Raw genomic sequence first — 15,828 nt, forward strand, 5'->3', positions numbered from 1 at the left:
CTGAGCTCATTTTGGTACCCCAGAAGAGTGAAAGGATTGCACAAGGAATGGGGATTAGGGAAAATCCACTCATTTAGTTCTCCATCTGAAGTATTCAAACTCCCATGGCAGCCGTGGGTGCAGAACCTCACAGGAAAGGGAGAACTTCAGGTTCCACTTGCTGGAATTTTTCATCGTTTGTTCACAGAAAAAAAAATAAAAATAAAAAATTGTATTTTCTTGCAAGTGTTCAGACTGAATAATTACCATTCAGGTGTATGCTCAAGCTTTTCTGTCCTGGGTGGAGGCCACAGGGGCATCCCGCCCTGGATTTTCTTTTTTATATTTTAGAAATATTCACCACTTTGTGATATCTGGGAGTAGCAACAGTACTTGCCCTCGGTCGGGGGGTACAGACCCCGGGGGCTGCTTGCTCTGCAGCACGGATGCTCCAGAAATTCTCTGTCCTCCACCTCCCTTTGGCAGCAGGTGCTCAGGAGAGCACTAACACCCTGCTGATAGTGGCACAAATTCATCAGCGGTCTGTTAATTAACTGACAACCAGCCAACCTATTCCTTTATCTCCCAGCACACAAATGAGTCTGGCGAGGCAGTTCTGCCTAGAAGTGGGCTTCATTAACGTAATGCTAAGAAGCCAGCCCCGGAGGAAAAACATCCAAGGAAATAGAAAATATAAATTCTTAGTGGTGTCTGCATCCTTTTCACCCGGGGTGACAAAATACACCTCAGCTTGTGTCTGAAAGATTTTATTCTACAAGAGACCACAGATTTAGCAAAGTTCCTCTGCCCTGAGGACCCTCACAAACATATCTGTGTGGAAAAAGTCCCAGTTAAAGAAAATTCAGTGCTCTGAGAAATTTAGCAAACCTCTAACTCTCATCTAACCTTTAGCAAGGGGTTTCTGACTCTATAAATTGGTTCATTCCCCAGCAAACATTTTACTTGCATTTGACACACACACATTCAATATTTTCTTCTCTTTCTGGGGCTACAGTGCCTTGTGGGAAAGTTTATCTGGGGCCTTAGTGGAAGTCTAGAGTTGCACTAGAAAGACAGAGGCAACATGCAGCTACATAACATTGAAATACTGTGGGGATGCAGAAAAACGTAAAACTACAGTGCACATTTTATAGGCATTATGTTCTTTTATAGTGGACATCAGTAAAACCTGCAGGGTTTTGAACTCCCTCATTCAGAGGAGAGACTGGATGAAAAATCTGAAAAATTGGACAATACAATTAATTCTCTTAACCAATAAAATGGGAATTGTTTCATGTGAAAAAAAAACACCAAGGATACAGATAAGGCTGAATTCAGATAAAGACAGTGACACTGGGTGGGCTACGCTATGAATTTCTCTGCCTGTAACCTCACAATATTATGATCCTTGGCTGTCTCTGTTCTATATTTTATCTGTTGAGCCTCCAGTTAGGACTAATCGGCCCACCGGCCACGGCTGGATTTTTTTTGGAGTTATTAAGTCATCTTTAAAATGTTCACATGCCAAGATGTTTGCCAAGACTTAGCCTGGAGCAGTTCTTCTCAGCAGCTGCAGCCTTAGTGCTTACGATGCAGGGGATAGATTAATCTCTGGCATTGCATCAGTAAAACCAGCAAGAGACACAGTGGGTCCAGACCTGGCCTCTTGAAGACTTTGCTCTTGGAAGGTCTCTCTGTAAAGATGGATAACCTGCGGCTCATTGTCAGGTCCGCTGTGCAAAGCCAGGGTAGAATTCTGCCGAGGAGGAAGGTGATTTCCACAGCAGGTTGAGGGATTCACAAGATAATCACAAGATGAAGGTTTATCACGACATTGCTTCCTTGCACGCAGCTCATCAGAGCTGCCACTGCCCACCAGTACCTGCTCTCCCTCCTGAGCACGAGGATCTCAAAGTGGCTATGTCGGATCTTGCATCTGCACCGTGGACATCAAAACCCATGTAGGGTGGACCCCACTCTTGGGGTAGGAAGTCAGTTGCTGCTCAAGACAAGCATGTTCTACCTGACAGCAAGAACTGCCACCGTTGCTTTCCTCTTATATCTCCTTTCCTAATTCATTGCCATAACCCAGCGTTTTCCTAGAAAAAGTGAAATATGAGAGGTCTTCTGTCTGAGAACCTCACCAATCTATTAGCTGATGTCATGCCTGGCATCTTATTTATTCAGTAATGTCCTGAAAAACTGGATTTGTTTGGAATCTGCAAGCAGCAAGCTGAGGACAGAGTGTAGACAACACCGGGTTTGGATGGGAGGCGGAACTGATGGATGGGGATATAGTTTCTAATGGAGTTGAAAGGTGATACATTGGGCCCCTTTTTAAAAATATATATTTTCAGTAATCGTTCTGACTAAAGGAAGAGCAGGGAGCTGATGGCTGTTGTGGGTACAGTGATAAAGACTCTGCAGAGTGAAGAACTGGAAATTATCATAAAAGACAAAATGCCCGAGAGCTAAAAATGTAGAATTTAATAAGGTATGAGAGTTAGTACTGAGGGGATCAAACAAAAAGTTTGACTAGAAGGGAAAATAACGACAATTTGGAAATAATAGAAAAGGAGAAAATGTGGAGGTACGAGATATTTGTAACCTAAGTAATTGAGGCATCTGTGGAAACTGTCATCCTAGGATGTACTGGTCAAGGAGTTTCAGTGCTAGTAAGGAAACGCTGATGCCATTGTATCAGACTTGTGAGACCACAACTGGAGCATCCTCAATAGTTCTGATTATACTTATTTTAAAAGGCCGAACTCAAACTGTCATGCTTGGAGGAAAGAGATGCTGGAGCGGTACTAGAGTGAGTAGGAAAGGAGATACCTCAGTTTGCAGGAAAGGAAATATCTCAGTTTGCAGGAAAGGAAATATCTAGGTCTGCAGCAAAGTTAGGGGAGTTGGAGGAACTGAAACATGTCCTCCCTCCATCCCAGGGTGTCTGGCATCCAGAGATGTGCTGCTGGAAGAGAAGTGGAGTTCACTGGTTAGGAGAGGCTGCCAGGCATCCAGGCTCCCAGCCTGGATGGCCATGGGTCATCCCAAACCTCCTAAAGACTTAGAAAGGACTGTTTTTTACCCAAAACTATGCAGGAAAGCAGTTTTGTAACGGCTAGGGTGAAGGCTTGTTTAGCTGGGGGTGGGCGGGAGTGCAGTGTGCTAGCAAGATGGGAATCTGCTCAAGGGCAGAATATAGACAGGAATTTAATTGGCAGGAATTTAATTGGGAACTTACATCGAGAGGAGTGAGGATCCTTAGCTGGCCTCCAGGCTCAGTGACTGTGGCATGACCTGAGCTGCTTTCAGCTATGGCATGATGCTTTTTGCAAGATGCTTTTAAATCTGTCCAGCGTGTTTATCTATGACAACAGGATCCCATCCAGCCCTGCATAACCCAGGGGATCCTGTGTCAGGGCAGGGATGTATGGATTGCTCCCTGCTGCCTTGAATTGCAAAGCTGTAACTCTGGCACGTCGCTGCACCCATTGCCTTTGTTACTTACAGCTAGTAGGGACAGTAAAATCTTCTCTCTAGGACTTCATCTTCTCTGCTGAATGGTTTGTAGGGATAGCTCCCATAACAAGGCTTTGCAATGGTGCATTGAGAGACCTATCCTCCCTCCCATACAAACAGCTCTGCTTCTACCTCCAGTGCCTGTCTCCACCACCACGAGGCTTTTTCCTCTGTCCCATAAGGGTGTGATTTTTGCAAACCAGTGAAACAGAAGCACAGCCCACACCTCAGTGCCTGCACAAGGCGCTGACAACGAAGGTTGAGCAGTACCAAACTCTGCGGTTTAGGGTGCAGGCAGGGATTTTTTCCAGCATGGATGTGATCTACTGAAGAGGATGCATTCTGGGAGAGACACCTCTGAGCACGTAGCAAATGGGGAAGGGTCAGCAAGAAGACAGGGCATTGAGAAGTGGTGTTGCTGCACAAGATGAGCTTTTGCAGGAGAGTTGCTGCCAGATCATCCCAACTCACAAAACAGATAGAAACTGGAGACCACTCAATTTTTTTCCTCCTGCTGTGGAAGACAGATGCGCAAAAAAGGGGAACCCTGTAAAAATCCCTGAGAAGAACTGGTCAAAGCTTAAACAATCCGTTTGGGTAGCAGTTCCCACAGGCAGAAGCACAGCAGAGGACTCCACAGGAAAGGCAACAAGATAGCTTACTAGGAGTGGCAGGGAAGAGAGATTACAGAGATTTCCTCTGTTTGTTACTCAAACAATATAGAGAGACTTGCTTCCATTCCTAGCATCAATGCACAACTGCCCTCTATTTATTAGCGGTGTGCACCCCGCTGTCCTCGGGTCCCTGGCTGTCCCACGGGGACAACACCGAGCAGGGATGGAGACGTCTGTAGCAGTTGCACGATGACTTTGTGACCATTGCTGATTCAGCAGAGAGGGACACGGAGCCCTCCGGTGCTACCAGCTACCCTGCAGGCACCAGCACTTGCGGGCTAAGCATCCTACAGCAAACCTGTCTACGTCTGTCAGACCTGGAGGAGCTGTAAAAAAAACCCCCACTCAAGGGAGGTAGGAAAACTCCTCATCTCCTACAGCCAAGAGCTCTCCAGCTGGCTTCCCAGCTTCTTCTAGAACTCTCAGCCAAGTAAAACATGTCTGCGCTGCTTCCTCCTACCTTTTTTTTTTTTTTTCACCCAATCTGTGGTGCCAAAAACCCTCTGACCCTTGCTGTCCGCATCCCCTGCACAAGCAGCCAGAAGCTATCACAGGTTGGAGTAGATCAGGAATCCCTCCAATAGTTTTTGTCAGAAAACCTCAACTTGTTCAAAAAGAAAAAAAAAACAGAAAAAAAAAACCAAAAAAACTGAGAAAGTATGGTGCTGACAGAGAGGTTGTCAGGCTGTGGGAGCATTTTTGATCCATGCCAAAGGCCCACCCTCGCTCTTCCAGCTCAACCCACGGCCATGTCCGACGGCTGGAGCAGTCACTGGACACCAAGGTTCAAGGTCCAGATCAGAGCCAAAGCCCAGGTCCACTTTAGCAAACACACTTAAATTACTGTTTCAACACAGTATCTACTATATTATAATTTTTTAGACATTTTCCACAGCCGTGTGCCTGTAAGGTTGAGGTCCTTCTTGTCACCTCAGGAACTGCATGCAAAGCTTGGAGACCCACCGGCGTACCTAATTCAGGAATACCCTCAGAGTCTCCATTCATTTGCTTGCCCATAGGCAATAATACTGCTTTGTACGCTCATCTATTTTGTTTCAATCCCTGACTATGTTTAAATTTAAACTGGGATTTTTTTTTAAACTTTAGGTATTGGCCTCATTGAATATTTAGAAAGCCTATGTTCTATAGCAGGAGCTGCGGTTCCTACAAGCCAGTGATTAAATATGGATGAAGATTCGGCCTAAGTCACACCTGGCTTGCTTTTTTGTTGGCAGAATGGCAAAATGGGCAGAAAACAGGTAACAGGTTGTCTTATCCATCTCCTAGGGACCTGCAGAGGAGCTGCATGTACTTCACTGCAAACAAGTTTCCCTTTTGGCTGCAAGTTTATCGGGACTGCAGCTGTTCAGGAAAATGATATTTTGGCAAGACTGAAATTTTCTCTTGGGAATCAATCGATTTGCCAGGAAAAAAAAAAAAAAAAATGAAAGAAGAGGAAAAAAAAAAAAAAGTACCTAATGGTCTGTCTGGGAAAACAGCTGGGTGCTAACTTCATTTAGGATTTCTCCTGCCTGCCTGCCAGTCCAGCTCTATATTATTCTGCTTTTATTTTAGCCTGTGATCAGTTTTCCACAATATTGAAAGCAGCTACTGCTCTAATGAAACATCTTATCTGCTTGTCTGAGGTGTGTCTTGCTGCTGGAAGGGAATTGTTTGACATTTTGAATAAGATGATAAAAGAAGCTCTTTCACTCAATACTAATTAGACTAGCAGCTGGTTTGTGGTTTGGTGTTTTTTGGTTTTTTTTTTTTTTTTAATGTAACACTAAGAGTAAATTAAAAGAAAAAGAGAGGCTGATCTCTCTTAGAGAAGCTCAGCATGCAGTTCTCAAAATAGCTGAGAAAGAGGATTTCTGAACTTTTATTTCAGGAATCCTATTTTGCTAAGAGTTGGTAATTCTGAACCAATGTTTTCCAGAGAATTGGACTTTCCAGCAAAAAGGAATTTCTGAGTTTTGCCTGGTGGTAATTGTAACGCATAGGCACTGCTATTAATTTTCATGCACTCCAGGGACCCTACATATTACAATGGGCTTTAACGGGTCCGTGGAGATCCATGAAGAGCAAGAGTTATGATTACAGAGCTGCTTGCTACACCAGCACCAATAATTAGTCCAACGAAAATAGACCTGGGGTGTGTATATCGGATCCCCAGCTGATGCCAGCTGGAATCAGACTATTGCTTTCAAGCACCAAGTACGCACACAGTCCCTCTAAAGGGGGTAAAACCCCTGGAAAACCTAAGCAGCATGCATGAGTCCCCAGAAACTCTGCATGACCCAAGAGGAAAAGAACTACGCACTTCAATAAACTGAACCTTATTGTGTGTATGAACAGTAAAAGCAATCCTCTGCTCAGCTTGTTGGTGCTCTGTCCCAGATCTCCTGGACACTGATGGGACCATCGGGAGAACCTGACTTTGGACACATCTCAGTCCTACACCTCAGTCCCACAATGTCAGTAGTGCACGTGCTGTCCTTGGCCACCAGATCAGGAGAGGAGCAAGTCTCTGGTTTCAGAGCAAACAGCTGCCCCAAATCTGCTAAACTGAGCCAACCAGCCATGGCTTTTGCTCCTTTCCTTTGTCCAGATACAGCACCAGCAAACCACTTGCTCCTAAGAAATTACTCTACTTCATTTCTTTATTCCCCAAGAGGGTTTGACCGAGATGATGTTTACGTTGAACATCTCATGCTACAGACTGTACCTTTGCCTTATTGCTCAGATAAGACACTTTATTACCCACCCACACCAGATGGAAGTGAATTTTTGAGCCAAAAACAGCCAGGCCATTTGCAGTGATGTATCACTCACGCAGATGAGCCCAGCTTGCCTTCTCCATTCCTACACCTCCCCAATAGATGGCATCCAAGGTCCCTCTGTTATTTTGGGATCACCAGGCCAGAAAGGAACCTGTAAGTCAACATTACAGTCCAAGAACAGCCAAAGCCTGACATGTTGATGGCCAAACTCCTTAGGAAAGTGAATCCCTCCTCTTAACTCTTGGAGAAGGGCTGGCTACTTGTCTCGGAGCTTTCTCCTCCATGGTGGTTGTGTCAGGGACTGGAAGCTGTCTATTTTTCTTGCAGTCACCTCTGAGCCCAGTTAAGGCCTAAAATCCAGGCTTGCTGGCTTCCAAGCATTAAAATATTGCTTATTTTCTCCCTCCTTTTCAATCTGCAAGGATAGATCATTTGTTCTTCCCACACATTCCATCCTTGCAGAGCAGGGACGAGTAAAAATAAACAACAGCAGCACACTTCTGAGAGTGCACCTCTTGTAACAGCCTGCCCTGACACAGACACGACCCACGGCAGATGAAAAGGAGACAAGAACCAGTGCAAAATCAGAAGACAGGACATTGTGAACATTGCTAGTGCAAGCTGGGAGGTGTATTTATCCTGACACACCTGGTGACGTCGTGTGGCCCCTTCAGCTGACAGATTTGCTGGTGGTAGCATAAGCAGGTTTTTTTTTGCAGACTGTCACAGCCCAACACCACGTATGGAAACCTGCTGTGGGGTCCACATGGACCCCACGGACTTTCTGACTTTGGCAAACAGACCCCAAGGGCTTGGAGGTTTGGTCCCTAATTTTCTCCACCTTTTCCCTGAGACTCACATTCAGAAATTTTCCCAACGCTGAGAGCCTTACTAAATACCCAGAGCATCTCATATCTTTTGGGATACTGCGTAACCATCAAGTCTCTCATAGTGCACCCGTTCCTGACTGGGACCTGCAACCGGAGATGAAGGACAGTCCTTCTCCCTGGCAGCCCTGCATGAAACCTTAACACGTGCCTACACATCAGCTGAGCCACGGGGGCTTTTTATATCACCAGGCAACCAGCCACAGCCAAAACCAACCCTAGTGCTGCGTATATTACCAGACCATCAGGAAATCCTATGGGCCATTGTGTGCTCTATATGGTAAGAGATGCTATAAGGTGGCAAAGTGTGGAAACGCACCAGAGAGCGTGTATGCTCGAACCCTTGGCTGTGCTCCCCCACTACTCCAACCTCCTCCAAGAAAAAGGTCACTTACATTGTTCCTTCACTTTGTCTGCAGCAGCCTGACAGCTTCGGCACAACAATACCGGGCCAGCTCAGTAATGTCAATTAAATCCTTGTCCAAGCTTCAAAGATTTTAGTGTCAGATTAGTGCCAGGAGGCGGACTTCAAGAGGGGATGGCTCTTTGCAGGATTATTAGGAGCTCATCAAACGCATCGTCATCGTTGTGAGGTGCCAGCGCAGTGAGTTCAGAAAGCAGAATGCGCCTGGTCTCTGCGGGTTATTTTCTGCTTTTGATCAAAAAAAAAAAAAAAAAAAAAAAAAAAAAAAAAATAAAAAGAGTTGACTCATTTTTGGTTGAAGTGTTCACCTGAAAGAAATAACAAAACAAAACAAAGAAAAGGAAAGGAAACTATGACAGAAGGGAACTGTCAAAAGCCCTGTGTTCTTCCTCAGTCTGCAAAAAAATAACTATTCATTAGAAGAAAGCACTTGAAAAAGGTTGTCAGAGATGAGGCAACTTGGTGACAGATGTGTCTGATGTATTATTTCCTGTAGGGTTCCTTAAAACACACCTTTGCACGGCCGCAGCTCCAGCCCCTCATCACTGATGGATGAGCTCTGGCAAGCAGGAGCTCGCTCCCACCGAGAGGTGTTTTCACAACACCATTAATCTGTTTGCAAAGGTCCCACCTGAGACTGGGCCCCATGTGCCGAGTGGCCAACGGCACGGGCAGGGCAGGAGGTTGTGAGATTAAGTCCCTGCAAGCATGCAGCAAGAGAAGCTGAGAAACACGGATGTTCCCACCTGTGCTCCTGATCTGATGGGAGACACCAAGTCTCTATGGTTTATCTTACAGCCTCTGATGAGAAAGCAGGAATCCCAGTTTTCAATCTCTTTTTTTTTTTTTTTTTCTGTATTCCTAATGTCTTGTCTTCATGAATACCATAATAAAAACTTTAAATTACTGTGTTAGAGAGACCTCCAAATCAGAAAACATGCTGGAGCATCACCCGTTTGTCTCTTTGTTTGTTTTTTAAATCTCATGCTTTCAAAGCCCACCCCAGAACACAAATCTCTCCCCAGCTGGGATTGCTGTAAACTTCTTCGAGGTGAGCAGCAGTGCTCAGACACTAGCTCCAACCCAGCAGGTGTTGTACAAACAGACCAACAAGGTGGCCCTGAACCACAAAGGGTTCATGTTTTGGCCAACGGCTTTTCAGTCAAGCGGATGGACGGGCAACCGGTGTCCAACAGCTGTCCCTTGCAGACAGGAAAATTGCAGACTCCAATAAATCAGGGATTTTAGCTGAAAAAAAAAAAAAAAAACAACACGGCGTTAGTTTCTGAGTGGCTGGGGTGAACTCAGCCCCTCCTGGGTGCTTTGGTTTGAGTTGGGGTTCCCTCTTGAGCGACAAATTGTCGTTCAGACACAGCTCACTGCTGGTTTCAAAGCCAGCTGTGGATTTTCCCTGCCTGCTCTGGGCTTGGGATCTACCAGCCTAGGGAGGCTGCTGGCTTGAAAAGCCAGCCCAGACCTACATTAGGTGAAGGTGCTTGTCTGGAGGACTTTAAAAATACTGCCTTTGCTTTATTTCCATGTATTCATCCCCTCTTTCCAGGGAAATAAACTGGAAAAGCGGCTCACTGCCAATATCTGAAGGGTGAGCAATTCTCTTTCGTCTCTTAAATTCTGGATTCCTGCTGAGTGCTTTATAAAAAAAAAAAAAAAAAAAAAACAAAACAAAAAATAACCCCAAAATCAGCTCCTGGGTTTTGAGCCAAGAGTCTCCCTGAGTCTGGAAGGCTTCACAAGCCAGAAAAAAAAAAAAAAATTACAATGAAAATTAATTTCTCAACCACACTCTGCATGAGAAGGCTGCAGAACTGCTGCCACGATCCGTATGCCTCGGTCGGGAGCCCACGGCCAGTCCCTCTCGGAGGCATCGTGTTTGACTCCAGTCCTGCAAATCCCAAGTTGCTCGTGGCTCTGTAGAGATGAAGCAAGCAGCATGAGACCAGCCCCACTTCAGAGACAGATATTTGCCTGTCTGAAAACTCCCCTTGCTCTGCAATATTCCCAACGCCGTGGTTGAGGGACAGGCGTGGCCGGGGGGCTACTTCCAACCCGACGGGGCAGTTTTTATCTGCTCTCCACCACGCCATGCAACCAAGGTGGGGACAGCACAACCGTATCTATCTTGGCCTGATCTACAAACAGCTGCAACCGAATATAGAAATTGTCCCTTCCTGCCGTCAGTGGATAATCAGGATCAAATCCGTGGCAGCCTTACTTGGTGTGGGCAGTTTTTCTTACCCTGCTGGAGCCTGCGCTGCTCCTTCCTGGCATTTCAAAGCGATGCCCCCCCCTCTGCACAGGGTTACTGCCACAGCCTCTTGTCTGGCCTCGTCTGATGCAAATTTGCCTTCACTGAACACAAAAACTACCTCTCTGCAAGAGCATTTTTAGCTCTTTGCCTTGGTCAGGCCAACTCTTTCTGCATCCTGATTCTCTTTGCACTTTTTCTCCCTGTGGAATAAGTGATTTGCCTTTGTTATCTAAGGCCTCTGTGCCCTCTTCTGCCTCACCCCCATCTCCAGGCTCGCCTGGTTCATCCCCTAGTAGCTGCTGAATCTCCAAGCAAGCAATCTTGTGCTATTTCCCCTGTCTGTCTGCATGCTGAGAAAATCTCCCAAATACAATCACAGCAATGCCTCGTCCCTCTGCTTCAAACTCTCCCTGCAAGCTTGCCTTTCCCTGCAACACCTACAAAACCTCTTTGCCTTTGTTAGATGGCCGATGGAGCTGCCCAGCCACAGCAACTCATACTGGCTTAGCACTTTTTGGTGAATACCTTGGTCTGTCTGCTGTGGTTTTTGTTTTTGGTTTTTGGGTTTTTTTTTTTGTTTGTTTTTTTTTAATTTTTTTTTTTTTTTTTTTTTTTTTGCCTTCTCTCTCAGTTAAAAAAGCTTTAGTTCACACCATCTAGAAAAAGAGTCCCACAGCAATGGCAGTGACAACTTGCTGTCTATCAGAGACCAAAGCTCAACCTCACCTTAGGTGTCTCGTTGGTGAGAATGGATGAGCTAAATCTGCTTCTGTAGCCAGTGGAAGGATGTGGCCAGCACCCAGGCGGGACATCGCTGATTTCCCAGACTAAAGAACCAGGGTCCTGTTGATGGAGGGTCTCCACCATGGCCAGACTGCTGTCCGTAGGTCCGCCAAGAGGCTTGAACTCATACCTTGGCTCCAAAACTACCTTAGCCAGGGGGGTTTAATGCCTTACGGAGCCTTTTGCAGTGTTTCAGTAGGTGTCTGGATTGGGTAGAGACCAGCGCAGGGTCACTAGTCGTAAAGCAGATGCATTAATGACCACTCATTACTGGAAACACCTTTGAGCTATGGCACCTCGTGCTCTCTTCCCAAAGACCCTGGACCTTCCTTTTCCAGTCTCCTGCCGCCAAAACCCACTCGCTGTGAAAATCTCATTTTGAAACCATTTTCTGCATATTAGAAAGGTCTCGTTGCCCATGACCCAGAGAACACGTTGTGCTCCCCAGCACCTGGGTGTGATGTCGGCCGCATCCAAACCAGAGCCAACCCCGCACGGAGAGGGGAGCTGGGGAGAACCTGGAGCACCAGGGGGCTGTGGTTCCTGAACCCCCAAGTAAAGGGAGCGAGCTGGTGGGGCTGAGATCTGCAGGGAGTTTAAATTAAATGTTTTTCCTCTTTTCTAAAGTAATCTTTTTCTCTTTTGTTCCCATCCATACTTCCAGCCAAAACCTGGGAAAAATTCTTCCAAAAATACATTTCCATTCAGTTGGCAAATATTTTCCCTCCCTCATTATTTCCTCTGTTTGAGGAAGAAAATTTTCAATATTTGGAGACAAGTGTTAAGATGAGTGAACAGAAACAAGGGATATGATGCCACTTAGTGGAACATAGTTAGATAATAATAAAGAACAGTATTCCAACACCTACGATTCAAATTTTTGGTCACCTCTATGAGATGGTGTTCTTAATCCTGATGTGCACTGGGGACTTCCCAGGGTACCAAGCTAAAGTCAAGGCCTGCAAAACCTTTGCTGTGCAAAGCTAGAATAAAAAGTTCCCCTTCCAACCTTACTGATGCAGGTCCATGGTACTTGGTATTTTGCAGAACAGTAGGAAAATCGGGGATGCAATAAGTTCAGGGCAGATGCAGATGATTGCAAAGGCGATGTGAGTTGCTGCGTGAACATCTCACAAGACAGTAAGATCTTTCCGAGCAATGTTAACAAACAGAGGGAGAGAGAGGACAACTCTGCTCTTGGCTTTCCCCAGTTCCCTACCAGGGCAAAGCCAGGATGATAAAACTCAAAGCACTATAAGAACACAGTGAAAAGTGCCCAGAAAAAAAAAAAAAAAAAAAAAAAAATAAAAACAAAGAAGGCAAAAGCAACCCTGCAGAAATACCCAAACCAATAGCTGCACTACCTCCTGCAGGCAGTGGGGATGGACACGAGCCACTGCTGCCCTGCCACAGCCTGGCTGCTGATAAGGAAAAGCCTCTTATCTCTCCCCTACCCCTCCTGTAAATACACCCCAGCCCCTACACTCTGCAGAAGTGCCAGGCCTGCAGAGGCTTTGGTTGGCAGCAGCAATATTAGCGTGTTCGCCGGCGCTTTACAGTATTTTTAGCCCGCCTGACATTAGCAAAGTGCAAGTTTTAAAAAAAAAAAAAAAAGGACAGCCTTGATTTGGCATGTGTATAAAAAGGATAAGGGGCTGTTGGGAATTGTCTGCCTTTTGCAAGCGGCGGGGAGCCACGGCTGTGTTGCGGGCAGGGTGAGTAGGAACACCCCCCCCCTTTTCCAAAGGCTTTGCTGGCTCTGCCTGTAGCCCCCCGTGCACGCTGCTCGGGGTCTCCCCAGGGACACCCACCACCACACAGACCCACTGGAGATCATTTCCCAGGGTTTTGTCACCCCTCTGCGTTTATTCCCTCAGCTCCATTCATTTCCTTACCTGTACCATAGCAGGACAAAGTGCCACATCCCCACGTGGAGTGCCCGGGGTCTGGTGTAGCTTTGCTTTGGTGGCCCATTATGGTCCTCCCCTATCTCCTGACCACCTCCACCTTCTTCACCCCAAGGCCTCCTCAGCCCAACAACTCTTTCGCCAACTCAGCACTCCCCAAAGTATTTCTCTTCCCCTCTCCAACCCCTGCCAGGCTGGTTACTATGGGAGGGATGTTGCAGAGATGCCAGATGGTCTCTCTCTGTTCATCTTGGGGAGGTTTTCTATTTGACCCGTTGTACCTCTAAGCTGCTGCCATTACAGCTCATAAAAGCAAAATAATTCCTGAACTCCCAGCATTGAAACTGCACAGAGCTGCCAGTGATAATGTTGCCTGGGGTACTTTAAAATCCCATTTATCTGCTCGTAGTGTGGTCAGGGCAGACCAAAACTCATGCCCAGGAATGTGAGTCAAGAGCCTGCTGATAGCACAACCGTCCCTTGGGAAGGTGCAGGGTGTTTCTCCTTTTCAACCCCCCGCCCCGACCCGCAGCAGCCAGCCCTTCTCTCACCTCTCCTTGAGCCCCCTGCAATGGCACCTCCGGGCTGAAACATCCCCTCCGGAGATGGTGTTTCATGGATTAATGTGTTATCAGCTCTGGGCACTACGGGACATGGGGAAAGGGCTGGCCACCCCGCAGGTGCGAGCAGAGGTTGCACTAAGATCAATGGTCACAAAGACCCATCCTCTCTAACCACGGATTAAATCTGTGGGGAAAGTAAAAAAGCAGCAGTCCCCTATTATCCTCTTCTCTGACTGTTGGCAAGTAGTGATTTAGGGATTTCTGAGGCAGCGGCTGTGTATGAAGCATCGTGTTTAAGGCATGGGGAGAGGAAACCGTTTGAGCTAATGTCAATGTGGTATTTTTCCTCCAATTTCTTTTGAAGCCATAAATACAGAAGTGACATGGAATTGAAATAAAACACTTGGTTTGAATCCAAGAAAAAAGTGCTCAGATGAAAAAAATAAAACTGGGCGAGTGAGGATTTTTACATTTGCGGTCATCTGGAGAGAACCCAGTTTTTCCAGTATTTCTGAGACTGTGGCTAAGTGTCGAGGGGACGTCTTCCACCCTCGTCCCAAGCTATTCCCTTCCCAAATGCCATGTGGGAAGACAGCACACAGACCAGTGCTCAAAAAACACAACTGGGGAAAAATTGAGGTTAGAGCCCCCCAATCCCTGTGACGTAGGGTACACTTTGCAGAAACAAGCCCTGCCGAAGCAAGCAGAGAAGGCTAGGGCTCCTGGCATCTGCTGGGATTTATTTTTTGGAGTTACTATGCCCAGTTCGTGTCAAGTAACGACCGTGAAGGATTAAGAAGTGGCCTCTTGTTGCTCACTTAGAAAGTGGCAGGCAAAATCCTTCTCTGCCTGTGACAGCGGGTGTCTGCGCCTGGGGACGGGAGAGCAGCCCAGCAGCGACCGCAGCTCACACACACAAGGACAACTTGAACGTGTCAACAGCTGGGCACCAACTATTCGTCTCTGCGGGCTCAGATGTGGTCCGGGAGTAAATAGAGAATGTACAGCCTCAGCGGGCCGTGCAAAAACGTGACGGCGGCGGGGTTGTTCGGGCTCTGGTACGGCTGTCCTGCAAAGAAAAAGATCCCACGCACTTAGGACCTACCTAGGGGACATCCTCCCGTTGGGGCATCCTTTGGTTATCCGAGCATCCAGCACTGGATTAACTCATGGGTGCTGTTTACGTACTCTCAGTGTTGATACGTGCATGTGTGTGTTAATAAGAAGAAAAAAATGGCAAGCCTGGAGTGGTCACGGTCTCCTCTCCCTTCTGGAGAAGGCTGTCCTACCTCTGCAAGCCTCAATCCCAAGCAGGGAGGGGAAAAACCAGGATAGCAGAGAGAGGGATGAGTGACATCCTGCTTTCCTGGAAGAGCGAGGCCAGTGCCCCAGTGCAGCTGTTGAAAACCCAGTCTGCTTCCACATGGGAGAGGCTGGATGAATACGGAGAGTGACATTTCTGGGCTACGCTGAGTGGCTCACAGCAGGCTCTGCTATTTGCATTGCACAAATAGTCATTTTATGATTAAAAACAACAACAGCAAATAGAAGCTAAACCAAGATAAAACAAGCGAGTGCTGTGCAGATGTTGAGGGCATGCAAGAGCTGGCTCTACCCACAGCTTTAACCCCAAAACCTCGTTTTTCCTGGATTTCACCTTTCCTTCTACTTTTTCACGTATTTTCTCCTGCAGACTTCTCACTCAACACACCTACATTTCAAGAGCTAAACAATAATACAGATGACATTTTTCTGCAGAACCTGGATGGCAGAAGCAAATCCGAGCAAAACAATAAACATACTGGGTGGGTGTCCTCCTAAAGGAAAGATTTTCTGACAGATGTACCTCTCTGGAGCACCAAACCCCTAATTATAATAATTCTTTGTTCTCCTTGATTCCTGACTCTGGGGGAAAGGAGAAATGATATGTGAATAGTTCTAGTTTCATGTAGGGAAACTGAGGCACTCACCCATTCCCTGCACCCACTTGCAATCCCTTCCAGCACATGTAAATGTCTCCTTGACATGTATTTGTGA

The sequence above is a fragment of the Tyto alba genome, unplaced genomic scaffold (genome assembly GCF_018691265.1).
Source record: "Tyto alba isolate M040663 unplaced genomic scaffold, T.alba_DEE_v4.0 Super-Scaffold_6, whole genome shotgun sequence".
NCBI lineage: Eukaryota > Metazoa > Chordata > Aves > Strigiformes > Tytonidae > Tyto > Tyto alba.